The following is a 14,419-nucleotide window of genomic DNA, read 5'->3' as shown; positions in this document are numbered from 1 at the left end:
TAGCATGGGAGCCACTTGCTTCGCCCTGGTGTGAAGAGTAACTGCAGTGAGGACAGAGTCTCTGTGATGTAAGAAGGGCTCTGTTAGTGGGTATCGGCCTTCACCAGCACAGGCTTGGCAAGGCTGCTTTGGGCATCTACATCCACATGTTGGGTGCATGTGGGTGAGAAAACCAAAGTCAGAATAGGGTACCTGAAGAACCCAGCCTAGAAATGGCTATTGGTATAGTTTATCATGTTACTCCACCTCGATATAAGAAGTCTGGTAGTCTATGACCATTTAGATACATCCCCATCAATTTATATCTATGCGTGTATGTAGCATTTTAAAATTATTTATCTTTAAATTGATACATAGAAAGATGGCATTTGCACATATTAGTTGTGTATAACATAATGTTTGGATCGGTCTCCACATTGTGTAATGTAAGTTTTCTATCATAGAGAGGGAGTGTGAACCTTTAGTGTGGACAGCTGTCCAGAGCCTCAACAAAAAGGAGGAAAATAGCTGCAAAGGCGAGCACATGACTTACATAAGAACACACAGTGTGATCTGATCTGTGCAATACTAGGAAACAAAAACACCTCGTACACATGAAGCTTAAGATGGAAGTGAGTGTGCCTCCATCCCTCAGCGAGAATGAGGCTGGGATGCAGCCAGTGATCACATTTACTCCTCAGCTTCCACTGATGAGGGAAACAAACACAAACTCCAGAAACTGCAAGCACAGGGTACAGTGTCTATCTTCTTCCACTACTTGGGAACATAGAACTTATTTCACTACATCTAAGACTTTTTTTGTTTTGTTGTTGTTGTTGTTGTTGTTGTTGTTTACAGACAACACATATATAATACACTATACAACCATATATATACAGCAAAGAAGCACTCACATACAACACACAGACACAGAACCACACAAATATACCACACACACACACACACACACACACACACACACACACACACATTAATATCCTCATGGATATAATGTAATATAATAATCATGAAATGTTGGTAAATACAGTTGTGTTTGATATTATATAAAACCTGATATCGGAAAACATGATTTTAAACAGACATATTTCAAAGGGGACAAATGGTACTTAGAGAGAACAACAAATAAATCCAGCCTTTTAAAACTCACCTCAGTGAACACATGCAACACAAGAGTTGATGTAGTTGAAGAGCGGCTCTATAACATGGAAAATATGTGAGAATAAGGTAACTACAGCCTGATGTCAGGTCAAATCTCAGCAAATGGCCACTGCTGGTGAAAAGCAACCCACTAAGGAACCAGGGAGAAGTGCTGAGTGAAATGTAGGAGCAAGTCTAGGACCAGGGGCTCAGAAGCAAGGCCAGGACTGTGTCTGAGAGCTGCAATCTCATGGGTGTGCTTCCTCCTCCTACTGGATCCCTTAGTCTCAGGGCCTTATGGCAGCCATCTTTGTTCTGTACCACGCGGTCTCTCACACAATGGCTCTGATTGGTGGATACTACCAAAAGTTGACCAAAAACTGTTCATAGGCAGTACACTGTTTATTTACCTTTTGCTAAATATACATCTGTAACTTGTTTTAAAACAAATCAATACCAATAATATACTTATATTTACATCCCCCTCCCTACTAATGACTTGTAATGACAGGGGTAGGGTAAATTATTTAAGATTGAGTAGTAAGTGGGGGGAAAGCTGTTCTGTGACTACACCAGAAGTTCATAAATCCTTCTCTTTTTCACTCTTGCAGCTGGAAAAACCTCGCAGGAGGTTCCAAGTGGGTGGGGGAAACGATGTGGATCCATCAAGTAAACATGTCTCTAGGAACAAGCCCCAAGATGAGAAAGCAAAGTTCTTGTCCCACTCACCTCAGGGTGGGCTTTACTCCCACATCAAAAGGTCAGCTGTGAAAAGAACTGTCTTGGCTTTCAAGCTTGAAACCATACTCCTGGTCAGAAATCTTAGAAGCCCTCCTCCCTTCCCACCACATCCTATTGGGACTGGTATCTCCAGCCCTCACTCTACCGTATTTGCCTTTATGCCTCAGAAAGCAGAGAAATCATACCAACGCTTGAGTTGACAAATGATCATAAAGCCAAAGAACTCGCAGGCAGGGTTTGAGCTTGACCTCAGAACTGTTGGTCAAGTTGGAGATATATTTTTAATGTAAATATTCCTGGTAACGTGAGCTTGGAGGTTTATGCCAGCAAAGCTTTGGAGGGGCCTTTCCTACCCTGTGTTCTCTGAATACACTTCTTCTTGGAGACACTCTTTTTTTCTTGTTTAGGGACAAACTTTGTTTTATGATCTCTAAAACAGTTAGCATCCTAAAGGCTTTTCCAAACCAAAGCTAAAAGACCACAGAACAAGTTTAAGAGCTTGAGTCAAAGTCCTCAATGCTGGTCTACATTGGACATATTGTAAGCTTGGTTCAAAATTATGTGAAAACAAGCAGTATGAAATGGCTGATTGTTTGTGCACACTTCACTCTATAGTGAACTTTTTGTATAGAATATAAGAAAAAACTTTAGGAATATACATATTAGATTAATATATATTCATAATCTTGAAGGTCTGTGAATACCAAGTTTAAGAGTAACCTAGTTGTTACATTGAGTAATGTATTTAAGCTTCCTGGTGGCCACCTTTAAAAGGAAGACATTTATTTAAATGGAGGAGATAGACTTAGTCTTATGGAGAAATAATTGTTTCCATTTCATTTTATATGTTTTCCACAGCTACAGTTGAAAACATAGATGTTTCCTGAGATGCCTAAAAGGCATTGATGGGTGCTATGGAAAGTGCAGTGCGGAGCACCATAGGAACCAAAACAAGGCTGAAGGTCAGTGGCTTCTTGATAAGGCAGTTTTAATACTTGACAAAGAGCTTGGGTATATGTGAGTTGAATCAGTGCGGGGACAGTTGTAATGGTTGCCTTATTTACAGCCATGTGAGCCCCTCTAAGTAGTGTTAAGAGCTGAACGGGAAAGGTGATGATAAAGGCCCGATTTGGCATGTTTGGAGAAGGGGGCATGGCTTTAGAAATGAACAGGCTTGTGCTGCAGGGTTTTTTTTAATGTTAAGGTAAAGATAAGAAGCAGATAAGAGTAGTTGGGAGCATAAATGCTTTTGGGGAAGGAGAGATTTATACAGATGACATTCTGGAAGCATCTATTGATAAAATAGAGATGGTAGCACCAAGGATAAAGAAAAAGGAATGGGCCATGGAGAGAAATGGGGATGTTCGTGATAGTGCCCTTCATCTGGGTTTGGTAGCATTTCTGTGAGCGTTGGGACAAGTGTGTGGACCACTCTGTGGTCAAGTATATGATCTTCTGTATGAATTATAATGAGCTCTGCTTTGAGATGCTATGGTGACAACAACTGGGAAATGAATTCTGTTACTTCCCCCACCTCCCTTCTAGTTTTCCCCCTGTTCCTATGTAAGAGTCACATTTCACTCTTTCATGTAACTACATCACAAAATACATTACCAGGGAAAATGCATCCAAAATAGTAGGTTCCTTGGGCTTTGGTTTGTATGCTCTCCTTTGTCAGCAGCTTTAGAGTCTGAGGATAACATAGTAATTTTTGTTCAAAGATGGTACTACCTAAACTAGGTAATCCAGATTTTACTATTTTATCTTGTGGGATATGTTTAAGGAAAATTAAAGGTGACCTGATGCAAGGAGGACAAGCCTTCTGTTTCTCTGAGTGTGGGGGAAGGATAAGAAATCCCTCCGTTCTCTAGACCTGTGATAAAGCTAGCTGCTCTCACTGCTGCTGACCCTCTACACCAGGTTTTAAAATTACAGCAGTCAGACGGGCAAGATGGGGCACATCTTGAGAAGCAGAAGCAAGTGGCCCTTTGTTAGTTCGAGGCCAGCTGAGTTCCAGTCCAGCCGAGGCTACACAGTGGGACCAAGACTCCAATATAAAGTAAAATTATTTACACTTGACTATTGGTGGGTTATGATTGGGGATGTGTACCAGTTTGTCTCCTGTGCTTGTTGTGGGAGACACAGAGCTTCTTGAGTCAGTTTTTTGGAAACACAGCTCCTTGGACTGTCTTACACACTCACGTTTTATCAGAGCATGGCACTTAGTAGGTGCTCAGCAGGGGGCAGTGTGACACAATGGTTAAAAGCATAGACAACACAGCTGGCTGGCCCTGGGCCTCCTCTTCCTCAGCAACATGAGAGTAACCAGTCACTTGTACAAATCCTGGGTGAACTGAATTATATAATGCATATTTCTACGCACAAAAGTAACCGATGAATAATAACTTAAAAATTACTACTATAAAATATCTTTCTCCAACCTAGATCTCTCACCCCAAATCCAGGCCTTGCTATCTCTGTCTAGGAGGTCAGAAAGGATTCTGACTAAAATAAAAAAATCCATGTTTTAAATCTAACTCATGGCTGTTCTGAGCTCGCTCGCGCTCTCTCTCTGAGCTCTCTCTCTCTCTCTCTCTCTCTCTCTCTCTCTCTCTCTGTCTCCCCTTCCTCCCCCTTCTCTGTCTCTGTGTCTGTCTGTCTATCGGTCTGTCTGTCTCTGTCTCCTCTCCCTCCCCCCTTCTCTGTCCCTGTCTCTCTGTCTCTGCCTCTCTTCTCTGTCTCTCTGTCTGTGTCTGTCTGTGTCTGTGTCTGTGTGTCTGTGTCTGTGTCTGTCTGTCTGTCTGTCTGTCTGTCTGTCTGTCTGTCTGTCTCTCTCTCTCTCTCTCTCTCTCTCTCTGTCTCTCATATCTGCCTAGCATGTCTTCCAGAAATTGAGAATCCAGTTTCAGGGTGTTTTGTGAGTGATTTGGCATTTTCCTCTCCAGGCTAATGAGCATTCTTCCTATAAAACCACCTAGATGTCTCCTGAAGCTCCCTGTCTTTCCTTGGTGCCCATCCTCTTCGTGGGTGGTCTGTTCTGTCCACCATGTTGACACCCTTGCCTATTTGCATGTTGCTAAGACAACTTTTGCAGGACACAAGTGCTGGCCCTACTGCCCTTTGCTTAAAACCCATCACTGTGTTCTAGGACTCTTGAAATGAAAGTCGAATTATTCTTCACTGTTAATCCTGCTGCTCCACCCACCCCACCCTTTTTCTGGACTCTACTTATTGCGGACCTGTTTCAGTTCCGTAATTATTAATAACAAAAAGCTACTGACTCTCTGGGTCACAGACCTTTAGCACCAGCTGTGCCCCCTTCCCTGTCACACCCAAATTGGCCTGGTTAACTCCACCCATCCTTGAATGTGTTGCTTCCCTAGGAGACCTTCTCTGAGTGGAATCATGTCCCTTCTCATAGCATCTATCTTTTGTACCTATTTTTTGTAGGGGTTCATCACTATATGATGTATATATATATATATATATATATATATATATATATATATATATACATATATATATATTCCATGCACAGAACAAGAAGTAAGAGATAGAGGAAGACCCACCTTGGCTCTCCTTTGAATTTGCACCGCCAAGCACAATAGTGTGTATGTGTGTGTGTGTGTGTGTGTGTGTGTGTGTGTGTGTGTGTTTAGAAATTAGTCACTCTTATAATTCAATACTCACTCTATGCTTTTCAGTTATGTCTTCACTCCTTTCTTTCTCCAGACATTTGATTCCCAGGGAAAACAAATGTGCCTATGATGATGATGTAAAGCCCACTGATAATTTGGGGACACTTTCCATTGCCCTTGTTGCTGTTCAGCCAAAGCCAGGTCAAGTTTAATGCTGAACATTTCTTAACCCCTGGAAGATTAGACTCCTAGATAGGAAACTAAGAGACCATGAGACCACAGTTGCCTAGAATGGAGAGAGAGAGAGAGAGAGAGAGAGAGAGAGAGAGAGAGAGAGAGAGAGAATATTAGCTAGCAAGAGAAGCCATATTAGGTAACACTTAGTTAGTTGGGCCCCAGTCCAAGGCTGTCCTCTAAGACAGCAATATCAGGTACTATGTTCTAACAAGGGGCAGGAACCAGGTAAAAACACTAGGCCAGAAAGCGTCTCAAATGAAGTGTGTATTAAATCAAGGCTAGGCAGTAGTGTAGGAAGGGGTCACATGGTGATGTGTTGATATTCCAGATGCCTTGATTCAATGGGATGCTGTAGAGCGCCATCTAAGCATCACCCACACTGCTGAATGCCGTTCCTATACAGTTGCATGAACTTTGGTATGACTTCCTCTCAAAATTGACAATGACGAAACTTTCCCGCATTCAGTGTAGAAACAGATGCCCTGGGGGATCTATCTGATGGACACAGTCTGCCGACTATCTCTCCCAGCCTTGGAAAAGGTAGGTGTTTCTGGCACTTGTCAGGGACAAATGATCTCATTGCTGAGCTAAACCACAACCCAGGTTGACAAGTTTGTTTTCATTTTTCCTAACTGCTCTGTCACTGGGGCACTTTCCATCAAGGAAAGTCAATCTTGCTTAGCAGAAAGGCAAACTGGACCACCATCCACCTTTAATGTACTTGGGACAAGTAAGGGGCTCCTGGGAGCTCCTGGGATGCACAACCAAGACCTACGTGTGAGCATGTGAGCGGCACCCTTAGCACTCATGGACAAGTTGAAGCGAAGTTGAGGTGGGCGGAGAGTAAAGACAGAAAGGTGCCAGTGAGAGCAGAGAATCCAGCACACTCACCCGTTGCTCCCTCACCCACGGATGCAGAGTCACTTAAACACAACACCAGCTCAATGGAGAAGATATTTTCCATTTTGAGCTGCTTTCACATTCGCAAAAACCAACCAAGGCCTGAAGAGATGAAGAAACTGAGCCAAAGTTGAGCAGCTGGGGAGGACGATCGGAGAGAACCAGCTTTTAAAATGTTTCTTCCAAATAATTTATTCAGGCCATTTCCCAGTTGTTATCTCGTCCCTCCCTTTTCCACCCTCTTCCTCACCCCTAGACCTGTGACAGAAGGTGACCTCCTCCCCCACCATAAGATCACAGCCTATCAGGTCTCATTCGGGTAGCCTGCTTCCCTTTCCTCTGAACCCGCATTTTAAGGAAACACCTCACACAAGGCCAACAATATCCATATTCTTTGCTCTGAGATTCGATGTAACAAGAACTGTAAAATGTTTGCCATGGGCCAGGAAACACTGCTCTAACACTTTAAAAACACCCCCACCTGTGACCTTTTAAGAAGGTCCCTGAAGTAGCCAGCAATAACGTGGCCTGTTGTATTAGGTGAGAAAACCGAGCCTCTGGGTGGTTGGATGCCTTGCCTTGTCCCAGGGGCTAACTTTAAACCCAGGAACTGACAGCCTAAGCGCTTTGTTTCCATGGGCGCCCCCTTTACAGGTCACACTAGTTTCTTCCCAGTTCAGACCAATGCAAGTCTTTCCCGCATTAGGAAGGGTTGGAAATAGCAAAAGGCAGAAGGGTTTTCATTGTCCATATTAGACAGGGGTGCTCGGTGGGTGGGGCTTTTGGAAATGGACCTATGTAGTTAAAGACATGAATGTGTTGTCATTGGGAACAAATGTTCATCAAAATAAAAGACAATAAATATGGGCAAGGAAGAGTCCTTCCATTTTTGGTACTCCAGGTGCATTCTGGGTATCGGCATGTCAGAGATGGTGATGGTCTGGAACACGGAGCTGGGAAAGAGGCTGCCACGTAAGTGTGGGTCTCTGTGATCCTGTGCTCAGATGTCAATCCTCAAACACACAACCAGCAATTGAGGGATTGATCACTTACAGTCACAGTGGGGGGATTTCCAGGAATGATTTCCCTGTAGCACTTTAATAAGTAATCTATAAATAATAATTTATCGAAGTTGCCCACCGTGCTAGAGAAAAAAAAAAAAAGAATATATTAAAGAAGCCTGGCTAATTGAAGCTGGCAGCTAAGCTCCCTGAATCGAAACCAATCAGTTTATCTACATGACTTTAAAGAGTTGGGATGAAAATTGCTCATTATGTCCCAACGTCCTGATACCAAAGATCCAGATGTTTCACAAAAAAATATTGACACGGCCTTCCAGGAAACCTACGTGCAACGCTGGGTTTAAAACGTTCTGATCCAATTAAAAATAAATTGGATCGCAAAGAGCCTTACTTCTCCCTCGCTGGGAGCTGAAGAATCTTGAAACCTGACAATGGTGCGGCCCACGTCAGCTAGATTGCTGCTTCTAAGTTGGATGGACACACAGCGTGAGTTGTCAGGGACTGCGCCCACTCCCTCCTTAAGCTGCCTAACTTTGGACAACCAATCACGGAGGCGCCATCATGATCAGACCGGCGAGGGTCCGCACGGTCGGAGCAGAATAGGCAGCAGTGAGGAAGCCTGGGTTTCTACTGGTGAGAGAAGAGCACCGTCCGGAAGGCCGAAGGGTGGCTTTTGGAGAGAGTTTTTCAACATTCCCTGAATGCCCCTTTCCCTCTTGTGGTTTGGTAATTACTCAGGACTTGTTATGACCTCAGCTTAGTGTTTGTATGTGCCTGTGCATGTGCCTGGGAGACATAAAACCATCTGATCACCCCTTTCCTACGTAAGTCTCCCGACCTTGCCGACCTGCACTACAGAGGGGGAGCGGGGGTTGGGGACAAAGTCTGCAGAGTAAAGCATCTGATGTCTGAAATCCTCGGAGGGCTTTTGCTTCATCCAGTGCAGAGTAGCCTCTAATCCTTCCTCTGAATTTTATAGCGACTAACATGTGGGGGGCCTTTCATAAGAAGTGTTTTTTTTTTAACACTCATGGGAGTTCTGTGAGGTCCCTGCTATGATGATCCGCGTTTCACAGTTACGGAACAAAACAACAAAATGAAGCAATTCGCTCAAGATGCCACTTGGAGCACATTACAGTGTCAAGATTTTTTTTTACCTAGGAAGTCTGGCCTGGGCTCCTTCTGACCAGAACTGCATCCAAGACAGACAATTGAACATAGTTCACCCCCAAATCCCTGCTGAGTGGAATGGGAGGAGATAATAATAATAATAATAATAATAATAATAATAATAATAATAATATTCCCCTCTATCCTGTGCAATGTTTCCTTGTGTGATATGTGACAAGCCCAAGCAGTATGGAGCCAGAGAGTAGGGAAGTGTTCTGAGAGGTAGAAAGATGGTGGAACCACAAAAATCAAAGACTTTCTTTTCCATTTAAAGAAAGGCTTTAAAGGGCGTTTAAAGAAAAGGATGGGTTTTTGAGGAATGATTCTTAGGAAGACAGGAATTAGGAAATTAACTGACAGAGCTGGGAACTTAAAGTATGGCTCTGATCTGGGAAATAAGCTGTGAGTTCAGAAGTGATGTTTTAGGATAGACTGCCAGGAAGTTCATGTGCATTGATGGATGGCATGCAGCCTTCCCACCTGGGCTGGCTGGTCACTACTTCTCAGTAGAGCTTGTTTATTCCATTTATTTATTTATTTTTTCCTCCTATGCTCCATTCTCAGCCATGGCATTGTCAGGGCCCCAGTTCCTCTAAAACATTTCAACTCATTGACACTGTCCATGATTTTCTTTCATATTTTATCTTAGTTTTGTTCCAGTTGCTGTGATGAAATAAATACCCTGCCAAAAGCAACTTAAGAGAGAAAGGGTTTACTTAAGTTCACAGCTTTACCTTAAAGACTACCATGGCTGGGGATCTGAGACAGCAAGAGCCTGAAGTGCGTAGCCTCGGAGGAACAGAACCATGAATTCATGAATGCTAGTGCTCAGCCCCCTTTTCTCCAGGTCGTTTCCACAATTAAGACCTCTCTTCCTACACCAGTTAAAGTCTTCAATTCAGTCTCCCACGGCATGTACTAGAGCCCATCTCCCAAGTGATTCCGGGCTTTTCCAAGTTGACAATTGGCACCAACTATCACATACTGCAATGTCTTTTATACTTTCTTTATCTGTTTTAATTGTTTGCCTCAAATATTGTTTCTTCATGGACATCTCTTCCACTCTGGCAGGGTTATTTCTCTCCACTATTGAGTTTAACAACGTACAGTTAATTATTTCCTAATTCCTGTCTTTCTAAGAATCATTCCTCAAAACCTATCCCTTTCATTAAAAGCCCTTTAAAGCCTTTCTTTAAATGTACACATATATTCTCACTGCTCTGCACTGTCCTTAGCACAAGGCAGGTATCCCCAAAACAAATCAGCAGGAAAGAGCTGTCTAGGTGAGAAAGAAGCATCTGTGAGGCAACAGTCAGGGCCGAAAGCTGTCTACATTGGTCCTAGTCAAGGCTAGAGTGTGTCAGTGAAGACAACACGAAGGATTCCAGGAGGAAGGAATGCTGAGCTACAGTCACTGTCCTGGTATGTCAATCAAAGCATCCTTTAACAACTCAGAAAGGCTTGGAGTTTGTTGTTGCTAAGCTTTCCTTGACAGGGTTTAACATTTATCTTTCTTCATAAAGGTATTTTTCTCATAGCTGGAAATCAATGGGATGAATGCCACCTATCCAGCACCAGGACTTTTATCCATTGTATAAACACAAACGACAGTGGTCAGATAAGACTGCCTGGCTCCATGAAAGGCTGAGGGGCTAGGAGAACGAGCTGATGCTCAAAGCAAATGCTTCTTTTCATGGGCAGGCATCTACCACGTCTTCCCACTTGTCCGCACAGTCTTCTGATATGAGGTAATTACTTCGTATTTGTTAAATTAGCTGAGGACACTGACAGTCTCAGGAAGATCTATTACATGTCAGCTTGTTCTTTTGTGATGCACTTAACTAGCAGATGCTGTTCTTAGATGTGCATGCGATTGTGGTGGCTATGGAAGGGCTTTGCAATAAACAGAGGGAAGGAGAATTTTGTTAAGAACATACAGAACCGCTCATGTTTCTCAATTATAAGTTAAAAGGCACAGCCTTGGGAGCTGGCTTTTCTTCACTTTGGGGAAAGTGTGACGTAATAATCCCTCATTCTTAAGAAATGAAGAGAAATGAGTAGTTTGCCCAGTTCTTGATATATGAAAAACGCCAACTTTAAAGCAACATTTTATTAGAACCATAAGTTTTGTTTAAGAAATTTTTAAATCCGCAGTTTGTTTTCCTTTGGTGTTGCTGCAGAGAATGAATAGAAATCAAGATTTCCCCCCCTGTATTTTTGGCCCCTTATTAAATGCACTTGTGATCCAGATTCCGCACATAGGTGCAAAATGGACTGGGATGGGGGGGTGCAGTTTGGTCCATTGACCTGTTTCTTTCCCCCTCAGGACTCTCTCAAACAGCTGTGAGAAAAGAGGGAGGGGGGGGGGAAGAGGTAATTCCACAGCCCATAGCCAGATGTTCATTTCAAACACACCCTGAACAACTTTTGCATGGTTTATTACATTTTCTGAAACCATTTTTCACAAGCCTGTTTTCTCAGCTGGGAAACTTCTGGTGCAGTCTTTTCAAAAAAATATTGCATTTGGCATTACAAGAAAAAAAATCTTTTGAGGCATTCAAAGGACAATCTGTTTGCCTTGGTCTTCAGAAGACGGCTATAGGAGTTTACGAATCCTGTGCCATCGGAGTATAGGCTGCACTTCGCACTCCTTTTGCAGAGGACCTCCAGGGCTCCGCCCACTTATTTGTTTTAGTGTTCTGCTCTCTTAGATTGGCGTGAAGTGCCTGAGACAGGAAACCTGACTGGAAATAAACAGAGCCAGTGGAAGAATCCACCAGATCTCAGGCCAAACCCGAACTCTCCACGTTGCCCTATAAATACAATAACCCATTTTTGCAGACCTCGTATCTTTTCTACTGCACCCACCTTCTGAGATGAAAATGAGAAAAAGTGTTTGGAGTGTCAAGGAGTCTCATCAAATTGTATCCACACTATTGGATGCCATCCACCTTAAAATCCAATCCCTGACACCAAAGGGAGCCGGGAGCTGTGAGCACAAGGCAGCTCCCACCTCCTTCTTAGAGTGGAGCAGGTCTCCTGGCCACTTGTAAGAGTTGAAATCATTGCTCTTACACAGATTCTCGATAAAGAATCAAGCCTGGAAATGATTTCAGGAAAAACGGACAACCCCAGAGAGGTCTGAGTCCAAATGGAATCTAAGTTTTGTCTCTGGAACAAATCATGCTATACAGCTAAAATAAATCAGAAAAAAATTATAAAGCAGTTTTAATTTGGATGAAATGGAAAGCTAAAGGTCAAATCTTAGGTATGAGTCTTCGGCTTCCCAAAGCTCATTCCTTCAGGTTTTTATTGATATATTTTAACTAGCATACAAAACAATGGATTTTATTATGATGTATTCCCACCTTGCTGTATAATTGGACAACTTATCCTTTCCAAATGTAGCTCTTGACTTACAGATGTATGCCTGTACTGAAATGTCACACTGTGCCACATAAGTCACACAGTTGTTATGTGTCAATTACAACGCTTTATAGCATCCCCATTAAGGCGCAAGAAACATTGTGGAAGAGGAGGTGGAAAGCATGCAATACCAGAAGTTGGGGAGGAGGGCTGAAAAAAAAATGTTACCTACTTGGAAAGACATAGCGATTGCAACCGAGAACTCACGGCAGCTGAGGACTCCTGCTCTGCACCTGTGCAAGCACTGGCCCCTGGAATAGAGGCCCCTGGCTTTAGGAAGAGGGGAAACCATTGCCTTCAGCTGTGAACCCACAGTGCTCCATGAGGCTCCCAAGGAAAGTTCCACTCCCATGCTCACACAGATTGGCTATGATTAAACAAACTGGGTCTCAAAACCAAGAGTCATGAATCTCAGAGGCATACTGGTACTGATGAGGGGAGGTTGATAGGCCTGGGGCTGGTTAGAGATGGTGGGGAAAGAGAATACTATGAATATACATGTGTGAAGTGGTCAAATACCAAAATTAACCAATTAAAAACTAAAACAACAACAATGAATCATTTGAGAGACGCGGTGTCTGAGAATGTCTCCAGAACTGCCTAACGTGCCACAATGCTCATTGATAGTGACCTCTCTATGTCACATGTCTGTAACACCCCGAGACAATAAAATAACGACCCGGCTCTGAAGGTGCATCTCAGAGATGCTGAAGACGATTGAAATCTGACGAGCAGCCTCCTGAGCCAACCTCGCTGTTTGGAGGGCAATGTGTGCTGAAGACAGACTTAGGGGTCTCTAGTTCAGTGGGAATGAGCACACACACTAGCCCTCCTCAAAGTGATAACAAGTCAGAGATAAAGACAGAGATCAGCACCCCGCAGGTGGCCACATTGTAAGATACCCATAGAGGGGGAAACCCTCAGATTAAACAGAAAAAAATAAAGACCCTTTGTGAAAGAGAACAACAGCAAGAAATGAATGAGGTGGTGTGAAAATAAGTCTGATAGACGTAACGCAAAACACAGATCTTAGTGGGGGACAAGCATTTCACAACACTGCATGTTATCCTATGAAATGCTAGGAAATACAAGAGAAAAAATGTGCTGAATCTTTTAAGGAAAATAAGACAAAGTCAGGGTCCATTGTCTCTCTGTGACCTTAGTAATTAGAGGAATATCCGATCAAGTGTGTTATTTTTGCAAATTTCAGTAAAAAATGAGAAACGGGATAATTCCTCTCAAATTACCGCAAGAGATTAAAGGAACCAAAGCAGAGTTCATCTAGCAAAAGGCAGGAAATAGAGGAAACAACGGCAAAACAGACAATGCAGAAAACACAAAGTACAGCCCGGCAGGAACTGCTCACTGCTTACCCTTGACTGTTTAGAGACCATCTGTCCAGGTGCAGTGCAGAAGAAACCCAGCCCTTGGAAGACACAGTTTTAAAAAGTGTCTCAGAGAGTGTGGACAGAGTGATCTAGACGATGTGTATCAGAAACACTCAAGTCAGAACAACGGAGGTGTCAGTCTCAATATTAGGATGGAACCCGGGTTGACCAAGGATAGAAACAAGGGCAGGAACTAATTTATTAGGAGTTACATTCTACTACAGATGCGTAATTGTGGAATCTTCCACTATTGCTGGTCATAGAGATTTAAACAGATACGTAAGCTCATCTGTCAGTAATTCAAAGGGAAATTCTGTTTATGATGCTTCTATGCACATTAGCCTCAACTCGACATGCCCAGTAGACAAAAATAAATGAGGTGAGGTGGGCGTTTTTGTTATTCTGACAAGAACACATCAAATATGTAGCTGCCTGCAATGACTGTCCATTTGGCTAGCTATGCTTCAGACATTATTTCCTTTCAAACAGAGTGAACCCTTTTTCCAGCTTCATTTGCTTGTGGATATGGTTACCATGGGATATAAACTTATTTCTCTGTCCTCTTGCACATGGCCACCCTTCTCTGGCCACGTTCTAGAAGGGATGCTGCAGAATGCATCCCTCAATAGGTAGCTTTCTTCCAGAAGCATCTTCAGATAGCAAAGTAAGCGAGAGAGTCATTGGGACTGTAGGGTCTCACCTTCCAAGTAAGTGCATTGAAAACCCTGGTTTCTTCCACTTTCAGAAAGAGCTAGGAAAT

Source organism: Acomys minous, assembly GCF_964271855.1.
Source record: "Acomys minous genome assembly, chromosome: 3".
NCBI lineage: Eukaryota > Metazoa > Chordata > Mammalia > Rodentia > Muridae > Acomys > Acomys minous.
Note: the sequence above shows the minus strand (reverse complement) of the source record.